The sequence below is a fragment of the Grammomys surdaster genome, unplaced genomic scaffold, assembly GCF_004785775.1.
Source record: "Grammomys surdaster isolate TR1022 unplaced genomic scaffold, NIH_TR_1.0 97, whole genome shotgun sequence".
NCBI classification, from domain to species: Eukaryota; Metazoa; Chordata; class Mammalia; order Rodentia; family Muridae; genus Grammomys; species Grammomys surdaster.
In genome coordinates this window covers 135,271-154,728 of record NW_021604576.1, presented here as the reverse complement: position 1 = coordinate 154,728, position 19,458 = coordinate 135,271, and positions in this window count along the sequence as shown.

Here is a 19,458-nt window from a genome sequence, read left to right as displayed (position 1 = left end):
GGGAGGGAGGGAGGGAGGGATGAAGGAGCAAAGGGACAAGAAAGGGGTGAAATTATTTGTCTATATTACACAGTCATTTGAACCCATATCTTTCTGACTACCGAGTTCGTGATCTCCTCCTTAGACCACTGTGATTGACCTCTGAAAAATTCCTGTGGATAAGACCTGGAAGGTAGGTGCTATCTTCCTTTCTGAACACATCAGTAGGTTTCTATGCGAGCTTGTACAACGGGCAGCCAAAAGGGCACAGAGAAGTCATGGTAGGGGAGTCAGTGCTGGAAAGCAGAAGTTTTCTGGGAGTTTCATGAGGCTGGAGTGAATGATCAATAACGAATCATTTCTGCTTGCTAACTCACATGCTCGTGTAGCCGTGTTTGTCTGAGGAGCCAGCACAGCAGTTTTAAAAAGATTCACAAACAGAAGAAAGCTACTGTTCTCTCTAGTAAGCAGTATTTCAGTGGCAAAACACCCTGTGAATGGCTTGCGAGTACAAAGCAGCCAGCATGTGAATAGCTTTTTACAATATCGCCCGTTCCCCTTCCACTTGGGAAGGAAGCACAATGCTACCATAAGCAGATACTGACAGAGCACAGATGCAAGCGCGGATGTCAGCTTAATGCTGTCCCACCCTCCCCAAAATCCCAAAGTACTGTGCCTGCATAAATCTTATATTTTATGAATCAGTGTCATTACAGCAACCTCACACTGAAAATGTGTGCCTTTAATGTGAATGGATCTTTTCTAAATAGTTTCCTTTCTCTCCGATAGTAATTTATACTTGACTGTGTATCACATCCAAACAGAGCTTTGCTTCTTAGATTGCCCAAATGGCAGCCTGTGCTCACTGCAGCTAAAGTTCTAAATGTAGTCTAACTGTAATCCAGAGGGGCTGACTTAATGTGGTGCCTCCTCCATTGCTGTGCTGTGAGCATCGAGCCACAGATTCAACACTTCTACTTCCATTTCTCATCCACAGCGGGTTTCCAGAGCCAACAAACACATCCAGCTATACGATTTTATGCTTTGTAAAAGGTGACCTATACTTTCTTTACAAATGCAGTTTCTTTAATGAAAATATTGTAATGTCAGTCCATGCAAAGCAAATGCATATTAATATGCGTTTACATCTGTCTCCTATTAATATTCATGCCTGAATCCACATCCCTACACAAAGCCAATTTTCTGACCATCTGTGTGATGGCTGGTGGATGCAATGAATAAATTTTATTTGTGAGGAGAGTGATAAATCATGTATCTTCAGTTTTTCACCCACAATCCTTCCTCTTAGGTGCAAAATGTTTTCATCTTAGTTTGGAATATTTAAGTAAATGAAACCAATTAACCCTTTAACACTCCTACAGATACTGACAATTTTGTAAAAGTCAAAACATGCAATCTCAATAACTCTAGCCCCCCCAAAAGAAAAATAAACTATGGATTTGCTTGCTTATATTTTACTTCCCTGGCTCCTCTGTGAGTTCTAATTCTTTTTTTATTACATATTTTATTTATTTACATTTCAAATGTTATCCCCTTCACGGTTTACCCTCTGCAAACCTCCTATCCCATTCCCCCTTCTCCCTGCTTCTATGAAGATGATCCTCCATCCACCCACCCACCCCTCCTGTCTCACTGCCTTAGCATTCCCCTACACTGGGGCATCGAGCCTTCACAGGACCAAGGGCTTCTCCTCCCCTTGATGCCAGATAAGGCTATCCTCTGCTACATATGCAGCTGGAGCCATAGGTCTCTCCATGTGTACTCTTTGGTTGATGGTTTAGTTCCTGCAGAGTTCTAATTCTTTGCAACAATTTTGTCTTTAAAATATACTCTAGCTTATTTTGAAATATTACACAGATCAAAACAAGAGCATTGCAGAAAGTCTCTTCCTGAGTAAAGCCCTCATTCGGCATCAAGTACCTTACACAAAGAATGGACACCCTCAACAGGAAGGGTTCAAACAGGAAGCAAGGTTCCAAGGAAGGGAAGCAGCTAGTACTTAGACACAAACTTGATGCTTTCTGTGTCACCCCTGTAAAATATCAACATTTTAACAGCCACAGCCAGTTTGTAGATTTGGCATCTAAATCTTAGAAACAATTGCTTTTAAGGATATGAAACAAATTCTGTTATGAAAAACTGGCCAACAGAGCCCAAAAGGAAATACAAAACTGAAGAGCAGCTACCCGATGGTAGGAAGAGGCTGACAAACATGCTCCCAAAGAAGAGAGTGTGATCTAAGGAGTGCTGACCACTGATCAGGGAGCTAAAGAGTTTCTCTGCCTTTCCCAATAATGACTTCTATGAATTCTGGATGATCAAGCTACTAAATGAATCCAAACTCAGACTTTTGATCTGATTTAACTTACCTTCTTTGCATTCAAGCTTTTCTGAGGTTGCCAAGAACACTCAGAATTTCAAACTGCATAAACCATAACTTCTAGGCCACAGAAGAAATGAATTGGAACCTATTGTTCTCATTCACTGTTTGCTCAAGTTTATACTGCTGAAATGGCACAAGCTGAGTGACAATGTCAAACGAGAGGTGTCACTGCCAAAGACACAGCCTATGAGCACAGGGATGCTTATATACATAGCAATGTGTGTATTGGGGAACTTTGTCTCAAATAAGTTCAGTTATTTACTGAACACTGTTATTGACAAAGAGCCATGCAGAGAAAGATATCACCGGGCCGTACTGACCTTGGAAACATTGCCAGCTACTCGGTTTTGTGAACAAATTCTCCCACAAGGAACTTCTCAGCCATTAAGTCTGCAAGATAACTATGCGTCTAGTGCTAGAAATGTAATTTCAAATTGTTGATTCTCACAGCCTCTGATACCAAGGAGCCTCTCCAAGAGGAAGTTAGGATCAATATTTAGGGCAAGAGTGGTTAGGATGAGAGATAGAGAGAAGTCCTATCAGATGAGAGATGCTTTGCAAAGGCTCAGAGCAAAATATTTAGTGGGAAAGGATAATAAGAAGTTAGTGGGTTACTCTGGTTGCAGCTATGCATTGAGTCCCAAAACTAATAGTGAAGAGAAATTGATCTGGAAACATGCATACATATGTATTAAGTCACAATTACAAAGTCAGAAAAATATGTGTGTGTATCTGTGCATGCTGTGTACATGTGAGTACAGTTACCCTCAGAGGCCAAAGGTATCTGATCCCCTAGAGCTGAAGCTATCCCTTGTGAGCCACCCAACCCAGGTGCTGGGAACAGAGGTTGGGTCCTCTGCATGAGCAGTACATTCTCTTAACCACCGAAGCATCTTTCTAGACCCAAGTTCATTTTCTTTTTTTTTTTTAATTTTTTTATTGGATGTTTTATTTACATTTCATATGTTGTCCCCTTACCCCATCCTCCACCCACCCAGGAACCGCCATCCCCTCACCCCTCCTCCTTCTTCTCTGCGGATGTACTCCTATCTAACCCCCCACTCCCACCTCCCCACCCTCAAAATTCCCACCCCCTGGGGCGTCCAGCCTTCATGAGGTCAAGGATCTCTTCTTCCACCTATGCCCAGCAGGGCCCTCCACCCTTACATATACAGCTGAAGCCCTGGATCCCTCCCTAAGTGCTCCCAGGCTGGTGGTTTAGACCCTGGGAGCTGTAGTTGGTTGGTATTGTTGCTCTCCTCTTGGTGTCGCAAATCCTTTCAGCTCCTTCAGTCTTCACTCTAACTCCTCCATTGAGAACCCCATTATCAGTTCAATGGCTAGTTGTGAGCATCTGCCTCTGAATATGTCAGACTCTTGAAGACCTCTGAGGAGACATCCATATCAGGCTCTTATCAGCATGCACTTCCTGAGTTCCACATCAGCATCTACCTTTGGTGACTGCACATGGGATGGATACTCAGGTGGAATGGTCTTCAGATGGCCCCTCCTTCAGTTTCTGTCCCTCACTTTGTCTCCATATTTGCTCCCTTGAGTATTTTGTTGCTCCTTCTAAGAAGGACCGAATCACCCCCACTTGGTCTTCCTTCTTTATGAGCTTCATGTGGTCTGTGAGTTGCATGCAAGTTCATTTTCTTAAATAATAATAAGGCCAGTTGTAAAACTGAAAATGTAGACAAAAAATGATTATACTATTTGGTTGCCTATGTTTATAGATAGGTTACTTATTTGATACAAAGTAACACTCAGTGCTCTTTAATTTGTGGTACTAAAAATACAACTTTGAGAGAAAATGTATTCTAAAAAATCTTTAACTTTTTTACTGTCAGTAGGAACTAATTCTAGCTTTATATAACACAATAAGGGCCAGGCGGTGGTGGTGCACGCCTTTAATCCCAGCACTTGGGAGGCAGAGGCAGGCAGATTTCTGAGTTCGAGAGTTCGAGGCTAGCCTGGTCTACAAAGTGAGTTCCAAGACAGCCAGGGCTACACAGAGAAACCCTGTCTCGAAAAAAAAAAATAACACAATAAGGTAAATTTTGGTTAGAATAATTCAAAATGTAATTCAAAATATGTAGAATACAGAAATTACCACTGTAGAAATGGTAATTTAAAGAGATAGAAATTATTTTGAGCCTGGCTTCACCTTTATACATCACATAATATAGATCATATTATCATGCTGGGCCACTTAAAGATACACAAACACATATCTCAATCTAAATGAATGAATGGTGCTCATTCCTCGGCAAAGAGCTTCTTTTTGAAGCAGATGGAGACAGTTACAGAGGTCCACATCTGGCCAAAATGTAGTCATGAGACACCCAGCCTCGACGATTACATCTACAACTCGACCTATGTGCCAAATGTTTGGGAAAAATCACGCAGGGGGCTGGAAAACTGTAAGAGCCTGAAGACCAGAAAGCCTGATATTAAATAGTGTCCTCTAGACATGGCAGGGAAGCTGTTAGGTAATCTACAATATGATAGCCTAAACAAGACTCACATCATGATAACATCAGTTAGCATGCAACATGGACAGGAAAGACGCCCAATGTCTCTATCCTTGCATCAAGAGCTACATGGTTGCTGAGGGAAGGTAATTAGCTTTCCCCAGGGACAAGTTCCCTGATAGATTATCCAATCCCAAGGGATCAGTCCTAAATGTATGTGTATGTATGAGCAACATTAAATGGACTCGTAGTTTGATGTGGGTGTAAAACCATTATAAGTAAAGAAGAGGGAAGAGGTCACGAATTTGAGATGGAGATGAGGGTGAGATGGGAGGAGTTGGAAATAAGAGAAGGAGGGGCAGAAATGGTTTAAATACAATACTCATGTATAAAATCGTCAATACATAAACACTTACGTTTTTTATTGGATATTTTATTTATTTGTATTTCAAATGTTATCCTCTTTCCAGGTTTCTCCTTCAGAAAGCCCCTATCCCTTCCTCCTTCCCTCTGCTTCTAAGAGTACTCACCCTCCCGCCCACCCACCCACTCCCCCCTCACTGCCCTGGCATTCCCATTCACTGGGGCATGAAGCCTTCACAGGACCAAGGGCCTCTCTTCCCATTGACACCTAACAAGGCCATTCTCTGCTAATATTCACTTATCAGTGAGTGCACATACTATGTGTGTTCTTTTCTTTATCCATTCCTTTGTTAAAGGACATCTGGGTTGTTTCCAGCTTCTGGCTATTGTAAATATGGTTGCTATGAACATAGTGGAGCATGTGTCCTTATTACATGTTGGAGAACCTTCTGGGTATATGCCCAGGAATGGTATACCTGAGTCCTCAGGTGTACTATGTGCAATTTTCTAAGGAACTGCCAGACTGATTTCCAGAGTGGTTGCACCAGCTTGCAATCCCACCAGCAATGGATGAGTGTTCCTCTTTCCCCACATTCTCACCAGCATCTGCTATCACCTGAGTTTTTGATCTTAGCCATTCTGACTGATGTGAGATGGAATCTCAGGGTTGTTTTGATTTGTATTTCCCTGATGACTAAGGATGTTGAACCTTTCTTTAGGTGCTTCTTGGCCATTCAAATTTCCTCAGTTGAGAATTAATTTTCTGATTAGCCCCATTTTTATAGGATTATTTGGTTCCCTGGAGTCTAACTTCTTGAGTTCTTTGTATATTTTGGATATTAGCCCTCTATCGGTCCATTCTTGTCTCCTTGTACAAAGCTCAAGTCCAAGTGAACCAAGGACCTCCACATAAAACCAGATACACTGAATCTAATAGAAAAGTCAGGAAAATACATAAACACATGGGCACAAGGGAACATTTCCTGAACAGAACACCAGTGGCTTATGCTCTAAGATCAAGAATCAACAAATGAGATCTCACAAAATTTCAAAGCTTCTGTAAAGCAAAGGCCACTGTCAATAGGACAAAATGGCAACCAACAGATTGGGAAAAGATCTTTACCAATCCTACATGCGATAGAAGTTCAAAAACTCAGGTGACAGCAAATGCTAGTGAGGATGTGGAGAGAGAGGAACACTCTTCCATTGCTGGTGGGATTGCAAGCTGTTACAACCTCTCTGGAAATCAGTCTGACAGTTCCTCAGAAAATTGGACGTAGTACACCTGAGGACTCAGGTATACCACTCCTGGGCATATACCCAGAATGTTATCCAACATGTAATAAGGACACATGCTTCACTATGTTCATAGCAACCATATTTACAATAGCCAGAACCTGGAAACAACCCAGATGTCTCTCAACAAAGAAATAGATACAGAAAATGTGGTACATTTACACAATGGAATACTACTCAGCTATTTAAAACAATGACTTCATGAAATTCACAGGCCAATGGATGGACTTGGAAATATCATCCTAAGTGAGGTAACTCATTAACAAAAGAATACACATGGTATGCAATCACTGATAAGTGGATATTAGCCCAAAAGCTCGGAATACCTAAGGTACAATTCACAGACCATATGAAGCTCGAGAAGAAGGAAGACCAAGGTGTGGATGCTTCAGTGTTTCTTAGAAGGGGGAACAAAATACTCACTGGAGGAAATATGGAGACAAAGTGTGCAGCAGAGACTGAAGAAAGGGCCATCCAGAGACTGCCCCACCTGGGAATCCATCCCATACGTAGTCACCAAACCTGGACTCTGCAGTGGATGCTGGGGAGTGCTTGCTGATGGGAGCCTAATATAGTGGCCTCCTGAGGGGCTCTGCCAGAGCCTGACAAATACAGAGGTGGATGCTTGTAGGCAACCATTGAACTGAGTGCAGGGTCTCTGATGGAGGAGTTGGAGAAGGGACTGAAGGAGCTGAGAGGGTTTGCAGCCCCGTGGGTGGAGCAACAGTGTGAACTGGCCAGACACCCCAAAGCTCACGGGGACTGGACCAACAACCAAAGAGTACACATGGAGGGACCCATGGGTCCGGCCACGTATGTGGCAGAGGATGTCCTCGTTGGACATCAGTGGGAGGTGCAGCCCTTGGTCCTGTGGGGGTTCAATGTCCCACTGTAGGAAATGCCAGGGCAGGAAGGCAGGAGTGGATGGGTGGGTGGAGAGTACCCTCAAAGAAGCAAGGCTTCAGAAGGGGGATGGGATTTGCGGGTTCTGGAGGGGAGGCCTGGACAGGCAATAACGTCTGAAATGTAAATAAAGAAAATATCCAATAAAAAAGAAAACAAAGAAAAAGAGGGACAATAATATGAATAATAATAGCATAAATAAGTCCTTTAACAAAACAAATAAATATAGCCTCACAAATATATACAAAGATATATGTGCACATACATATGAGTGTATACATATGCACATGCATATACATGTGTGTATATATATATATATATATATATATATATATATCCACATGTGTGTGTGTGTGTGTGTGTGTGTGTGTGTGTGCATGTATTAGAATTGGTGAATGTGACAAGCAAACAAGTTAGGGCTGAAGAAACTCTAGAAGGCATAGAAATTGGTAAGATAAAAATCAGTTTGAACTTTGACCAGAAATACTTTCATTTAGAAACTGAATAGATTAAAGCTCAGCTCGTGATATAAATTCAATTTGATAACTCTAAGCCTCTGTGTTCTCAAATGTGTGGTCCTGAGGTCAATGTTTGTAAAAATCTCTTTCAGGCCTTAAATTTAAAACTATGTCCAAGCAATTTCATTCAAGCAAAAAAAGTATTATCTAAATTGGAAAGAGGTAGGAAAAACCATATTAGACCACCCAAGTCCTATACCTCACAGAGTTACCATAAAATACATGAGCATTAAATAATGCAACAGGAACAAAAGCTACTGCTTTCATTAGATTGCTCTGGATTGCACACCGTATACTTAACTGTTATTTAACATAATATTGATACTTGTTTATCCTCACTCCTGCCTATTTCCCAGAGATATTGTAAGGATTAGTGATATAACATTTCTTAAGACTTCCCAGCCCTTAGAAGAAAATATACACTATAAAATCAAGGTAATAGTAATAATAGTCATCACCGTAACTGCAATAACTGCTCGTGCATTTTCAAACATGGGCTCTGTGTTGATGGAAAGGGAAATTAGGCTGCAAGCTAAAACTCGGGCTTATTAGCTGTCTGGAACACAAAGACTTAGCGTGGGATAATAGTGATGCTTTCTGCTATTTGTCAATGTCTGCAGTGGGTCTGAGTTGTTGCCATTTGTAACACCTGCTGATGCCTCTGCTCTGAGGCCATGCTTGGAGCGGTCAGATCTCCCTGCTTGTTTAGAGTCAAATCTTAAAATATGTCATTGGCTGGCAGGGCTTCAGGAACTATCTGAATGTGTCTTAACAAATCTGTCACCACTACTGATGTCTTGCTCATTTGTGCAACCTTTATTCTGGGTGTTTACGTTGGTGCCTATTTCCATTGTCCAATCTGAAACCTACATGAAAAGAATTTCTCTCTTTGTTACCCTACCTCATTCCTACTCCAAAGTTAGATGTAAACTCTTTAAGAGGAGAAAACACACTAAAAACTTGACCATGTGGTTTGCAATCTCTTTAGGCTCAGAAATACTTATTTTAGAATTCTTTGTAAGATCATAAAGTAGGTAAATCATACTTGCAGTAAAATGGTTAGTAATATGGACTATGTTTCTGATACAATACTGGATTAAAAGGAAAATTGAGGCCAGAAGATAGCTTAGTCAGGAAAGTGCCTCAATAAATTGAAAATATGAGTTCTATCCCCCTAATACACACACACACACACACACACACACACACACACACACAAAATGCTGGTTATTTACAGATCAGTGTCTCCCTCACAAAAGGAACTTCTTCTTGCAGCAGAGGGGAATTAACACAGTATGTGCAGAGAGTGTGCATTGGAGAACTCTGTCCCAAATGGGACGTCTTCATCAAAACTCTCCCTCAAGGCTAACAGATCTATGCAGAAGAGGAAGGAGACAGAAAAGGTAAGAGGAGATAAGTGACTCCAAAGAAACATTGTATTCCAAATACAACAATACTGATACAAATATGAACTTGCCAAGCCTATGGAAGCATGCACAAGACCTTCACAGGATGGCAGGATCCTGGCGCTGAGATGAGCAAGAGGACATGGGCTTGCATGTCTAACCAAGAAGCTATCTGCAACTGATACCCTCTGGAAAAAACAGAACTGGTTTTCATCAGTGGAGTTTCACGGACTAGACTTCAGGGTAGACTCCATTCCCAGAAGTAGCTGGCCCAAACAAAACAAATGCAATGGTACTTTTGAAGACTTTTTATCTCTAATTGCTTTATTTGAACATTTTTTTGTCTTATTAATCTTCGATATTTGTCTTGATTTCCATTTTTGTGGGTGGAGAGGTCATATTTTTTTTCTTTTTTGTTTTGGTTGGTTGGTTTATTTAAGTGAGAGTGTATGTATACTCAAGAACAACATAAAGTGTAGCGGCTTATTTTCCCTGCAAGTTGGGAGGAGGTAAGATGGGAGGAGTAAGGAGAGGAAGAGGAGGGGGAAGGGGAGGAGCTAGGGGAGAGAGGATGAGAGAGAGGGGAACATGGAAGCAGATGTGCACCTGTCTCTAGCAGTCAAAGGTAGTTGGTATATCTAGGTTGGGTATTGGATTACACCTCTGATTGTGTGGGCATCTTGTTATTGAGCATTTCCATATATATAAAGCCTTTGGATAATCTAAGCATTAGAGTCTCATTTCTACCAGGCCCACATGGATGGCAGGATGGTTCAAGCTAAGCGACAACTTTCGGGGAAAATATTCCACTACACAGATCTATCAAAATCATTAAATATAGGTAGAAAGAAATAGAGGATTGCAATCAATAAATAAATTAACATCATGCCTTCATTGTCACTGAGAAATCTTGAGCAGGAAGAGTGAAATATAATTTTCACTTCCCATTCTCCTCCATCTTCTGAACAAGGCCAGTGAAGCTGGAGTTGGCTACTCTGCAACGCAGTTCATGTCTTTAGATTTTTAGTCACAGAAACACTTACCAAGTTGGAACTTTATGGGGCATAGGTGACTTGAATATAATAAAAACCCATAACCCAGATCCAAAAGTTAGATTCCATAAGACTGGGGAGTTTCTGCTCTCTGGCTCTCTCAGATATGCCACACAGGTGAGCATGCTTCATGGTGATCTGGCCCCACAACAGAATCCCTGGTGAGCTGTGAGACCCAGTTACCTTCTTCCTTGAATGGACCTTGAGGACTATGCACTGAAGATTCTAACTTTCCTGTAGTTTGCAAGCTCTTGGTTCAACCTGAGTCTGTTTTCACTGGTATAACAGAGCACCACAGATGGTAATTTGTGAAGAAAAGACATTTGCATTTCAGAGTTCTGAAGGCCAGGAGGGTCAATATCAAGATGCTAACATCTGGTCGACCCTTATTACTGTGCTATGTGTGGTTGTGGGAGGGATGAATTACAAAGACAGCCCTTTCATAACTAACCCATTTTCATGATGCTAAACTACCCAAAGTGACTCCATTTTGTTTTCACTTTAGCTAACTCCAGCTCATACTTCTCCCAACTGCTCTCCAGCCCCAGATAACCACAACATTCTCATGAAGCTGCACCTGAACTTTTAGGAGACCCATTGTTTTATAATATTAAAACTGTTTAAATAAACTGAAGTAAAACTTGTGTTCCTTCTGTTATCTGGTCTGCCCCTGGTAGGATGTCATTGATGCCTTGATTCAGGGGCAAGAGTACTTTCTGTCATGAGCCTGCTCTCTACTGCCATCAAATAAAGGACTCTTAATCTGGCCTTTACTAAGTGGCAATCTTGTGTCTCTTGTGAGTACAACAATACAGACATGAAGACATTAGTGAAAGCAGATTCCCTAGATCTTAGCCATGTCCTAAAGGCCACACCTCCTGAGTTTTGGAGTAGACATTTAGAGGAGTCTTTTATAATTTCATCAAAGCAGGTTGGTCAAGATAAGTCAGATTTACCAGGGTACTGGAAAACCTTTTTATAAGATTTATTTATTTATTATATGTAAGCACACTGTAGCTGTCTTCAGACACCCATATGAGGGCATCAGATCTCATTGTAGATGGTTGTGAGCCACCACGTGGTTGCTGGGATTTGAACTCATGACCTCTAGAAGAGCAGTCAGTGCTCTTAACCGCTGAGCCATCTCACCAGCCCGGAAAACCTTTTTATAAATGTGAGTTTTTTCTTGCACTGAAATATTTTAGCGTATTCTATCCTATCAGGACATTGTCACAGCTGCAGAGTCTCATATGAACACAGACATGACGCCATGGAAAGAAAACACTCCAGTGGTTAGTGTCTGGAGTGTTTCTTATACACCTCTATAATTTCAAATATTCTTTCAAATTCTAAGTTTCTTTTAGAATTATGAAAAGAAAATTTGAGGAATACGTTTTTAAAATCAGGCTACATATCACATCCATTGGTTTTGTGTCTGTGTTTGTATTGTGGGCTGAGAGGGATTCATGCCAGGGCTTTGACTTGGGAGGTAAGCACTATGCCCTTGACAACATGCCCAGTCTTTGCATTTACCTTTAACGCAGCACCTAGCACTCCCATTCCATGAGACATGGAGAAACCCACCTACCTGCCACCTCCCCCTTGCCCCGCCCCATTTCAAAATATTCTGTAGGACAGCAGCACTAATTCCAGTTTAAAACCACACCAACTGGTCTGTATTACTCACAGGGTTTAGTAACTAAAAACACCCAACCGAACTAAAGGTTCTTAGATACAAAACATATCTCCAGTATCTTAGAAATGAACTTTCTGTCTAAGGCTCATTTTGCTCCTTTGTTAAATAAGCCTTCCAAGGAGCCAGTGAAATAGCCTGTAAAATACCAAGGGTTGATAACAAGAGGACCACAAAAATGGGAGCTTCACTAAGTTACTCCTCCAGGTTACCTAGCCAAGTCTCTCCTACCCATATTGAAGTCACACTATGTTTGTTGCTGACTGATGCATTCCCTGGAGTCAGGTGGCTCAGATGGCTGCTCCTCTCTGGAAAATATGACTGTACCAGTGTATTTTGTTAGTCGCTTGGTCAGGCTGGCTTTCTTACCCACTATAAGCGATAGCCACAGGAACTCCCTGCTTTCCTGCCCTTCTCACTCCCTCACACTGTGGAGATTTTTCACCTTTCATACAGGGTTGTGTAATTGGATGCAATATCTAGAGTACCCATAATCCCTTTCTTGCTTCCCTGAAGAAAAGTACAGTGGCCTTTGTAGACCTGATGTCATCTGCCCAGTACTGTGGGGTAAGGGTAGTAGGACAGGCTGTGGTGGTAGAGCCCCTACAGATTCATGTGTTTGAAGGCTTGGCCCATCAAGAGTAACACTATTAGGAGGTGTGGCCTTGTTGGAGGAAGTGCATCACTGTGGGGCCAGCTTTAAGGTCTTCTCTGGTCAAGTTCTACCCAGTGTAGAATCCAGCTTTCTCCTGGCTGCCTTCGGATGTAGAACTCCTCCGGTACCATGGCTGCGAAAAAGTTGCCATGCTTCTTGCCATGATGATAATGGACTAAACCCCTAAAACTGTAAGCCAGGACCAATTAAATGTTACTCTTTATAAGAGTTGCATTTTTTAAAAATAATTTATTTATTTTTTCTCAAATCATAATTCATTCACACAGGGGTTATAAACACAGAAAGGCAGGATGAGGGGAAGGAGATGACACTGGAGTGTGGGTGTTCAGAGGGAATACAGATATCTTTCAGAACCAGGTATCGGCTGGGTGAAGTTTCAGGGGACAGGTACTATGACTCTGCCTATGACTCACTTGTCCTTATCTAAGTTGGTATTGTCTGCCAAGGCTACCTATTTACAAGGTCTATGACTACTCAGGCTTGTAAATTTCCACAAAAGCTGCCTGTTTATAATAGCTTATAGCCATCTGTTTCAATGTTTTTCCACTGAGACCTAAGACTTGGTGTTAATATACATGTATGACAGGCCTATTGCTGATTTTAGGCCTATGGCTGATTTTAGGCCTTCAATGTGTAAGCAGGGCTGCCCCTAACATCTCCTCCCTTCTCTAAGTATAGAAGGGCTGTGGCAATTCTAATCTTGCGAAGGCGGGGATAGAGGCCTGAACTCTAGTACTTGAAGGGGACCTTGTAATGGCTCTGGTCCCCCTGTCGTTGTCCAGTGAGGCATGAGGGCCATACCCATGCCTATGTCTTTTTCCTGGAGAGGGGATACTTTTGACATCAACCCCTATGCAGTCAGGCTTGTCCCTCAGGGAACCCAGAGAGATATTTTTATCTTTTATTTATATTCCCTTGCAGTGCTTAGCCTTGCAGCCTAAGCAAGAATTTAGATCACCAGTCAGAGGGGGTTCTGGGTGGCCCCTCTCTGCTTGGTCTAGGGGCAGAAGTCCCCTCTTTTAGGTTGGGTGGAGATGGGTTTTGGGAACACCGTGTATAAAGTAACAACCTCATCTTGAGTCTCGTGGTCCTCCATAGCTAACTTGTGATAATGTATCTGAATAGATTTTGCTACCAAATTATTTATCTGTTGTTTCACAGAGTTAGTCAGCCTATTTGAGGCCCAGGGACCAGAAGAAATAAGCAAAAAGAACCCAAATAATGGTCCCAAGATGGGAGGAAGTAGGGTTGACAACCTTGGAGAGGCTGAAAACCAATTCTTGTACCAGCATTTATCTGTCTCTTTCTCTCTCTGATTTTTCTCAGGGCCTTCACTGACCTATTTCATGCTCTAAGAGTTGCATTTTAATGGTGTCTCTTCACAACAATGGAAATCCCAACTAAGACACAGGTGCACATTGAATGTCTAAAAACTTGAGTCAGTATCATTGTGATAGCTCAGGACGGTCAGGGGAGTTCTGTTTCCCTATCCTTTTACTGCTTCGACTTTCTGCTTTCATTGAGTAGTCTCTGTTTTGTGTTACAGGGATGTAAGGATAGGAGATCTGAATTTGGGTCTCTTAACGGTAGGGATTGGGGGTTATTTATTCACTGAAGGTCCAAGGCATTCTCAGGCATGGTGTGGGGGAGGCAAGAGTCAGAGGATAAAAAGCCATGAAATAATTAAAAGTCAGTACATACTAATAAAACTTCACATATCTTCATGAGACAAATTGTTCAGTGTTAGGCCCTAAAAGTGATACATTGTCCCTCAAATGCCAAAGGTCATCCACTAAGTCTTTGTCCAGGGCTAAGTGAAAGGTTGATGGTTTTAATCTGTTTACTAGACAAAAGTAACCTCTAAGTTCTTAGTCAACCATTACCATCATGACCCATCCATCAGAAGTACGTCTATAACAATGCCAACACAGGTCTAATAAAACTACCTGATCTCTAAGATTGGTCATTCTTAAGAGTTAACTAAAGACAGGTGCCCTGCATTGAATCTAGTGTGTTTGAGCTCTCCTTCTGTCTCAAGAGTGCACATCTTTTACTTCATGCTGAAGGCTTGGGAGAATTACATTCAAGAAGAAACAAGTGGTGACCCTCATAGAGAGCTCTAGGAGATGGGGATTTGGGTTTCTGTCGAGAAGGGAGATGGCATCCCAATGGAGGGTAAGAGAAAGAGACTTCTAAAGACTTGCTCAATAACTAGGGGCCAGCTCTAAAACTATGTACACATAAGAAGCATTAATGAACTCAGCAGATTGTACATATGTGTTTATTTTTATTTTCACACTCATACACAAATGACAATAATTACAAACTATGAATTTAAGAGAAACCAGGATGAGGGAGTAGGTTAAAGAGGGGAGAATGATGAGTGTTTTTTCAAAGATGGGAGATTTGTACAACAAACTGTCGTGTCTTGTCATACAGCTGAAGTTTCCCAAATGATTACCACCTATGGTAATCTCTGTCTGTTTCAGGCCCCCAATCTCCTCACAGGCAGAGAGGAAGGAATATCTGCAACAGAACTGTCTGTCTGCATTTTTTGTAAACTTCATTTTGCAAAAGGGCAGCTTTTCAAAGCCACCTCCATTTCTGCAAAAGTCTATCATTTCTCTGAATAACAAAAAAACCACACTTGTGGTTAGATGATTTACTCCTTATGGTGTCTCCCTCTTCTGTCTCTTCTCTCCAGCCCATACCCACACTGGCATGAGGTGTCTTCCACCCTCCCATAAGCTGTCATCAGTGCACAAAGGTGTTAGGCAGAGCAGGAGAGTAACAGAGGAGAATTCAGCACAGACCACAGCTGGACAGCAATTACCAGAATTTCTGCCCATAATAGACCACCAGCCCCTGAGATCTGCCCCTCTCACCAGAGTGTCTCAAGGTCATTGTGGAGGCGGGGAGAAATTATTAATTAAATTTAAAATTAAAAAATAAATTAAATTTAAAAAAAATAAAAATTACTAAAACACAGAGCTTCAGAATATCCAAAATGTTTCTAAATCTTGGTGTGGAATTAAAAATCTGTCTTTCTGGCTTTCTTTCTCAAGAGCCATCAAATCTGAGCAAGTTATTCCCAGATTCAGTTTACCTTCTTGTTATTTCCTATATTTATTTAAATTGACACTTTCTTCATACAACATCAGACTCATTCTGTTTCTAGAACCTTCTCATCCTTAGTGGAATATGCTAAAGGAGAGAACCGCTGTCTTGGTTGTGCTCACCCACCCCCCAACCTTTAGAGAGCATGACCACACATTTCCAAGTTCTTATCTTTTCTGATTGACTCATCCTTTACTCTTCCTGCCCCTAATAGATTATGAATTCTTTGGATCTGGTGCCCACCATTTCATGTCTTTCTTTGTATTCTCAAAATGTAGTCCCAGACATGGGACTCAATCCCATAACCAACACTTACTGATCAGCTTTTCTTTCTTCATAACTGGCCTCATTCATGTTATGTACCCATGACAAAGATGTTGGATGTTTACATTGGACTAAGGTGAAAGTTAGGAAGAGCCTTAGGCATCATCTGGGTATTTACAACAGAGAAGGCTCATGCCCTTGTGCTAATAAATGACTCAAACCTCAAACACTGCTTCCCAGACTGAGCATGGTTATCCAAGCTTATTCCTTACCCACACAGACATGCTGAGCATTCTTGAACTTCAGCAATGACCAAAGCTATCTATTGCTGTGGATCCTGGATATACTGACATAGGGAACACTAGCTGATAGCTTCTAGACAAGTCCAGGCACAAGACACCTAAAGACAAGGTGACCTCTGAAGCCTACTTGGTTCCCTGCCTCCCTTCCATCTCAACTTTGAACCCTAAATCACCTTACAGCTAGCTTTACTTTAAACCCTACTCCTGTTCTAGATGCTGGCACCAAGCTTGTCCTTATGTCTATGTCAGGAAGCATTCAGAACCATGGGGTCCTAACCTGCCCACTTGGTAAAATGTCATTCTAGCTTCTGGGTTCATGCTGATGTCGGCACCTTAGTTCCCAGATAAATGGTGTTTTGCCTTGCAGCAGCAGCAGTATCTGCCTAGAGAAAAGTCATAGCCTCCAGCTGGGATAGGATTTTTATCTCCAAACACCAAGATTTTTATACCTGGCAGTTAGGACCCGTGCAGGATGTATTACATTACACAAGTCCAAGGGGTATTACTGGTGCAGATGATCTGTTGACACTTGTATCCCAGCATTGTTTTCTCCAACAGCATTCTGCCACACTGTAGACAGTTAGTTCATAATGTTTAACCCTTGGGTCTGTGTTACCCACCCCTTTTCACATCACAGCATACATTGAAAACATCACTCAATGGTTGAACCATTCCTAGGCAGAAGCAGGAATTCAAGGCTTTCTCCTGTTTTGCTTGTTTTCAAGTGCTGATATAAACACCATGACCAAAAGCAACTTGGGAAGGAAAGGGATTATTTTATCTTACGAGTCTGACATCACTGTCATCACTGGGGGAAGTCAGGGCAGAAAATCAGATTTGGAAATTGGAGGCAGGAATGAAGCAGAGCCCATGGAAAAACTAGGCTTAACAGTTGGTTCACAATTTACCTTCTTAAAACAACCCAGGACTATTTCTCAGGGGTAGCATTGCCCACCAAGGGCTCAGCCCTCCCACATCAATCATTCACCAAGAAAGTGTCCCACAGTACTTTCTCATAGGCCAGTCTGATTGAGGCGATTCCTTGGATGATGTTTCCTCTTCCTAGATGTCTCTAGCTTCTGTCAATTTGCCAAAAACTAATCAGCATGAGCCTCCAGCTCTTTCTAATCTTTTTTTAACCATGGTGCACACTGTACCCTTTTCAAGACCTGCCTCCAGCCTGGTCTTGGGACTGTTTTGGAAACCTTGCTGGCTTCCAGTCTGGAGCCACTAGAGGCCTATTTTAATATTACTTAACATTAAATTAAGTAATGTTAATACTTCCTCTAAGTAGGCTTCTTTTGTTATATTTTGTTTTCTAATGAGATCTGTGAACTCAAAGAAAGGCAAGAGAAATGTACAGGAAGCAGGGAGTTGGTCTTTAATCTGAATTGGCCAGTCAAAAAGTTTACAACTGAAAAGAAAGAGAACCTGGGAAGCGAGCTTCAGTTCTTTTCCTCCTTCCACTCGCCCCGCGTCATAAAGGCATTTATTATTACACTGTGCACTTTTAGGTAATGTTAATTGTTCTCAAATATTTGAAACTTCCTCTGTGCCAGGCAATGTGCCCAGGGGTTACCCTCCTGACTCAACATATTATCTTTAAGGCAAAAATTATTATTCTCATTTTATAAATGAGTACACCACGGCTTAAGCGTTAAAGGACTCACTTAAAGTAGTATGGGCTAGTATTCAAACTCGGCTCTGTACAACTCTGAATTCCATGAGTGAAGGAAATCACATGAGAATATAGTAGATACATGTCTTACTCCACACATTTAGCTTTTAAGAGGTACCTTGCTTGTTTATGTTTCTGAAATCAAATTAAATACGACTTCAGGCCCATTTTACATAATAGGGTTTTAATCTCAGTCTGTTAGCTACTGAATGTCCTCTCTATGGAGAGATATAACTCCGTGGGTCTCTCTTACATTCACTACACCATATGAACAGAGGTGTTGACTATTCTTGCCTACTCATTGTTCTAGACTATTATACAGAATTGAAGGTCCCAGAGCTCAGGGTTCCTCTATATATATACAACCCACTACATGTCTGTGTATCATCTAGCCCTCTTCACATCAATTCACGGGCACTGTAGCACAGAAACTGAGATAGTCTAGCTACTTCTATAGCTATGAATAATGGATTACTCTTTGATTCTGACCTAGGAGTCTTATATCTGCTCAATCCATGAAAGGGTGTTGATTTATCAATTTCAAATAAGGTAAATGCTTAAATCTTTCAGAGTAGTCAAATTTTTATTTTTCTAATATCTCACAGAGACCTGAAATGTCTTTGGGTACCTCAAAAGCAGGCAGATCTACACTTTCCCATTTATGATCATAACTGGTTCTTTCTTGCACAAGTCCACTTTGCTTGTAGAGACATGTTGATCCCAGTATAGACGGTGGAATCTTTACTAGCAAACCCTACATTTGGAAATCAAGTCCTCCGTATTAGCACTTCCTCCAAGGTCATGTCAATCATGGGTCCACTGTGAAAGAACAGAGTGTAGCTATTGACTACCCTGTCTTCATGGTGGATCTCTTCTCTCTCCTTTCTCTTCTTATCTCTCTGCTGGTTTCCAGGGTACTTCCATTAGACACCTCAAAGAGCTTGGCCTTTCTTTAAAAACAGGAAGGAAAGTTCTTGTTCTGATGTAAAATTCCCCTGAGGCAAGTGGACCCAGGAATGGCCACCTTCCCTCTATGTACAGTAAAAACCAAACATAGATTCTATCTCAATAAATCATTCTGCCACCGCAGCCAGCTTCCAGTGAGATCAATTGTGGTAAACTTGGCCTGCCAATGGCATCTGTCTTCTCCTTTGCATAGGTTTAGTTTGGAGTATAAGTAGTAATTTTGGGGTTTTTTTGTTGGTTTGTTTGGTTGGTTTGTTGTTGTTGTTTTGGTTTCTTCCTCAATTACATTGAACTAAGTACAAAAGAAGATTTCTAAGAGATCTCTCTCTCTCTCTCTCTCTCTCTCTCTCTCTCTCTCTCTCTCTCT